We start from the raw sequence: 5719 nt of genomic DNA, 5'->3' as shown, positions 1-5719 counted from the left end.
GGTCGGAGCCGCCAAAGCCCTGTCTAGCCCGCTTGGCGGCCGCTCTCTGGTTAGCCCGCCCCTTCCGGCACAGGCCCCGCCCTCTCCTGTCACGTGACGCCCAAGCGCGAAGAGCAGTAGCCCGCCTGGACCCCGAGGCGTGGACGCGGGGTCAGGGCCAAGACCTGCGCGGTGACGCAGGCGCGCTCCCAGCCGAAGGCGGGTGTGGGGGTGGGTGGGGTCTGACGACGGGCGAGAAAAAAGGAGGCGGGCGGGCGCGGCAAAGCCTTAAAGGGGCCGCGTGCGCGTGGGCTGGGCCGGCCCGACTCGGGGTGCGCGCTCGGCTTTTCGGCATAGGCACCGGGAGCGTGGCGGCTCCCCGGCTCCGGGCCGCCCGGTGGGCGCTGCCCAGAGGGCTCCCCGGACCGGGGCTTGGGCGGACGCCCCAGCCGTCCCCGAGGGGTGGTGCCCCCGCTGGCAGCGCCCTCCCCGGTCCGTGGGCAGCGCGGGGAGCCCGGCCCGGGGGACCCTCCCCGGAAGACCCGCCTTGGCTCTTCTGCCAGCCGCCCGCTGGCCGCACGTCCTGGGGGCGGGACCGGCGCGGGGCTGGGCGTTGGTCCTCCCGAGGCCGCGGCAGGGACGCCCCCAGGCCTGGCGGCCCTGGCGTGCTCGGACGCCCGCCGTAGCCGGGCCCTCGGGAGGCTCTCCGGGGCCACGGCGCCCGCACGGACCGGCGAGCGGCAGCTGGGGTGTGTGCCGGTGCCCGGGTCGGGCAGAAGGGGCCGACGGCGCCGCAGGCCGGCCGGCCCGCGCGCCTCCGCGGGCGGCGGTGCCCGACGCGCCGGGCTCCCGTCTCGGGACGGAGAACAGGACGCCGATTGGACCGTGTGGTACCGCTGACACAGAACGCCCAGAAGAGGGGGACCCCGAGCGGAGGGAGGGGCGGGGGACCCGGGATCGGGGGTGGTGGTGCCCAGCCTCGTCTGTGTTGAAATGTCGAGTTGTATCTTTGGAAAGGGTGGCTCTTGTGGTATGTGAATTACACCTTAATAAATAGCTATTAAGAAAGGGTGGCGGGAAGGAACGAAAAATGAGACAAAACGAATTAAAAAAAAGCGAAAGAAGAAATGACCGCCGCCCTCCCTGCGCAGGTCCCCGCGTCTGGTCTCCCTTCTGTGGCTACAGGGTGTTTCTCGTGCGAAGGGGACCCCCTCTATCCAGCTCCCCTTCCCGGACTCCCCTCCACGGCTCTCGCCGCCCAGCTCCTGGAGACCTGTCTCTGCCCCACCACCCACTCGTCTCAGCTGATGGAGGGTCCTCTGTCCCTCCACGCGCTCGGGCCAATGACCTAGGAGGACCCCTCGACCCCTCTTCCTTTCCCCCAGCCCAGATGTCCGGACAGCCCCACCTTCAGAGGGGATTCAGAATCTGCGCACTTGGTCACCCTACGGCCACCACCAGGTCCCTGCCACATACCCTCAGCTGGTCACCGCAGTCACCTCTGCCCTCCTGCCCCCTAGAGACCCTTCACCTCGCAGCAGCCAGAGGGACCCCCTAGAGGCTAAAGTCAGATCGTGTGATCCCCTCGCCCCTTCAATGGCTCCCATCCAGGGTGAAGCCAGAACCTTTAACAGACCACGGGGGCCTTCCGGGTCTCTGCTGCTCACCGGGCCACCTCCCTCCTGCTCTCCCTGCCCCTACAGCTGGTGGGGCTTCCGGAAGCCACCCCACGCCTGCAAGGCTGTGCATCCCACCCTGCATGTCTTCCCTCAGCCGCCCACCTCCCTTGCTGTAACAAGCCCCCACCTGCCCTTTCTTTTCGGCTGTGCTGGGTCTTGGTGCACACGTGGGTTTTTCTCTAGTTGCGGTGCACGGCTTCTCATTGTGGAGCACAGGCTCTAGGTGTGCAGGCTTCAGTACTTGTGGCTCCCAGGCTCTAGAACACAGGCTCAGTAGTTGTGACACACGGGCTGTGTTGCTCTGCGGCCTGTGGAATCCTCTGGCCCAGGGATCAAATCCGTGTCTCCTGCGCTGGCAGGCGGATTCTTTACTGCTGAGCCACCAGGGAAACCGCCCTGCCTGCCCGTTCTGGACTTGGTCCACTTTGTCCCACGGCGCTTATAACCCTCACACAGGCTTGTAATCTCATCCTAAGGTTATTGGGGTTCTTCCTCTTCTGTTCTCAGGAGGTATGCTCCATGATGTCAGGCACACAGTAGGTGTCAATACTTGTTGAATGTTGAATCAACAAGAACAAGGAAGCACCTTAAAAGCAGTTGGAGAGAAAAGGGACATTACAAAGATAGGAGAGCAGCAAATTTCTTGGCCAAAACAACCCAAGCTGCAAGGCAATGAAGAAAAACCCTGCAGCAGTAAAAGAAAAAACACTGTCCAGCCTTGGACCATACGTGCAGTGGAACGTGCCCCCAAACTAAACGCAGGTGGGATGCAGGCATTTCAGACAAAAGCTGAGGGAATTCATCACCAGCAGTTTTACGGTTTAAGAAATGTTACAGAACTTCAGAATTAAATTAGAATTTAACAACTAATATTTGGAAGATTTCCACATATTTGGAAATTAGCCATCAGACATCTAAATAGTCCATGGGTCACGTAAAAAAAAATCACAAGGGAAACTAAAATATTTTTAACTGCATGAAGATTAAAACATTAAAATGTAGGGATGTTTATGTTAGAAATGAAAGGTTCCACAGCAGTAATCTTCCCCTTAAGAAGCTAGAAAAAGAATAATTAAATCCAAAATAGACTTTATTTTCTTGGGCTCCAAACACACTGTGGATGGTGACCACAGCCATGAAATTAAAAGATGCTTGCTCTTTGAGAAAGCTATGACAAACCTAAAGAGAGTGTTAGAAACCAGAGACGATCACTTTGCCAACAAAGGTCCCTATAGTCAAAGCTGTGGTTTTTCCAGCAGTCACGTATGGATATGAGAGTTGGACCATAAAGAAGACTGAGCACCAAAGAGTTGATGCTTTTGAACTGTGGTGTTGGAGAAGGCTCTTGAGAATCCCTTGGACAGCAAGGCGATCCAACCAGTCCATCCTAAAGGAAATCAGTCCCAAATATCCACTGGAAGGACTGATGCTAAAGCTGAAGCTCCAATACTTTGGCCACCTGATGCAAAGAACTGACTCATTGGAAAAGACCCTGATGCTGGGAAAGATTGAAGGCGGGAGGAAAAGGGGACGACAGAGGATGAGATGGTTGGATGGCATCACCGACTCAATGGACATGAGTTTGATCAAACTCCAAGAGATTGTGAAGGGAAGCCTGCGTGCTGCAGTCCATGGGGTTGCAAAGAGTCGGACACGACTGCGCGACTGAACAACAAACAGAAAATAAGCAGAAGGAAGAAAACAATAAAGAGCAGAAATCAATTGAAAATAGTCAAACAATGGGAGGCAATAATCCAAAATATGCTTTGTAATCTCTATAAAATTGAAATTCTGATTGATAGAAAGCTGACTATAGCTAAACTGATCAAGGAAAAATTAAGGAGAAACAAATGATCAAGAAGAGGAATGGCTGCACATCACGACACATCCTCCAGGCGTTACATGTAACAGCACATTACAGATGGCGCGCTCAGCAAGGGCCCAAGCAGGTCAAATCCAGCAATACATAAAGAACACAACACGCCAAGTGGGGTTTATCCAGGAAGGCAAGTTTTGTTTACCCATTCAAATCAAAGAATGTAATTCTCCATATCAACAGAATAAAGAAGAAAAATCACATGGTAATTTCCTTAGACCAAAAAAAAGAACATTTGACAAAATTCATCAATTCACGATAATAATTCTCAGGAGACTCCCTCAACCTGATAAGGAACACCCAGGGAAACCTGCAGAAACATCAAACTTCTTAACTGTGAACGGTGACACTTTCTGCCCAAGAATGGAGACAAGGCCACGACATGCCCCCTCCTGTTTTAACCATGAGCGGGAGGCTCTGGCTGGTACAAGAAGGGAAGAAAGAGAGACACAAGACATGGACATTAGGAAGAAAGAAGTGAACTCTCTATTTACAGATGATACAACTGTGCACATAGAATATGTCTTAAAATTTACCAAAAAGTAAGACTAGTGAGGGACTTTAGCAAGGCACAGGCTACAAGGTCTATATACAAAATCACTATGTCTGTCACCATACTGGAACTGCTGGAAAGGGCAACTTGAAGATCAAGCGTACAATAGCATTAAAAACCTTGAGGTGATTAGGGTTAACAAACTATGTCCAAGGTATGGAGACTAAAAACTATAAAATGTGAATGAGAAAAATCAAGTAAATCTCAGTAACTACGTGGTGAGATACGTATCATGGACTGCAAGACTCAGAACTGTTGGCTTTAAGTCCCTGTTATGGACTAAATCAGGGCCCCCCTCCCTCAAACCGTTATCTCCCTGTGATTCTGTTTGGAGGCAGTGAAGTGAGGTCACAAGGGTGCGAGGGTGGGACCCCGATCCTGTAGGACCAGCATCCTGTGTGGACAGGGGGAGCAGGTGCTGGACAGGGCCTCACCAGGATCCAGCTGCCGGCACCTTATTCCTGGACCTGTGGCCTCCGGGATCACAGGAATATCCTCCCATCTCAAGTAGACAGAGACCGTCCTCAAGTTGATCTAGAGATTCTACGCAATTCCAGTTTAAACCCCACAGACTGGTTTTTTCCTGGTAGACCCTTATGAGCTGGTTCTAAAATGCAGTCTAGAAAACCCAGACAATGAGTCAACAAAAAGGACCCACACTCCCTGGTTTCAAGGTTTCTGGGACACCAGGACACAACAACTCTACTTCCAGGCGTCTACCCACGAGGAATAAAGACATGTCCGGAGTCACGGTATCAGCCATCCTGGGTACCAACTGTCCTGGGAAATGCCTGTGTGTCCGTGGCGGGCAGACAGCCACACTGGGTGTGCGTGGAGAAGCAGGGCCGCAGGGACCATGGGTGTTTCTGGATGAGACTTGGCAGAGACCCAGAGCTCAGTCTGTGATTCGTTTTGAGTGGAGGTGAAACTCAACCTGAATCATGAAGACGGGCACGACGGCTGTGTGGGGCGAGTAGAGTCTGGGGGGGCCGGGGTGCTGGCCACCTGGGCCTGCTAGCTGAGGTGTGTGAACATTCAGCAAAACTCATCCAGCTGTTGACTCAGGACCCATGTTCCCACACACGACATGCTCACAGCTGGACAAGCCCATGGCAAGCAGGCGCTGATAGCCAACAGCACATCCAGCGTACATGGAAGGTGGGCGCCAAGCCTGACGAGGGTGTGGGGCCCACGCTGGCCAGCTGTCTGTCTAGCAAACGTTAACACACAACCAGCAACCCCACATCCTCCCATAGAGCGCAAGTGCGTGCTCAGCAAAAGTGCCCAAGAATGCTCATGGCCGGTTTACCTAGAAGCAACCTATGTCCACTGGTGTGCAGACAGAAAGTCACCCTCATGCGCCAGTGGGCACCACGGGCAGCAAAAAGGATGAGCGGCCTTGCCTGTGGGTGAGCCACCAGGGACCCGATAGTGAGGTTCTGTTTGCACCATGCCTGAGTGGCCTGGCTGAGTCACTCTCACCAAGAAGCAGGGTTGCCCAGGACACTGGCCTGGGAAGGTCTTGGGGGCAGCCCAGAGGGCTGGACTGGCTTGCAGGCCACGCGCACCAGACACGTGGCCAAAATCCATCTCCTCCACGTGCTCGTAAGACCTACTTCCATAGAAAGCAAA

The sequence above is a fragment of the Bubalus bubalis genome, chromosome 7, assembly GCF_019923935.1.
Source record: "Bubalus bubalis isolate 160015118507 breed Murrah chromosome 7, NDDB_SH_1, whole genome shotgun sequence".
Lineage (NCBI taxonomy): Eukaryota > Metazoa > Chordata > Mammalia > Artiodactyla > Bovidae > Bubalus > Bubalus bubalis.
This window is presented reverse-complemented; position numbering follows the sequence as displayed.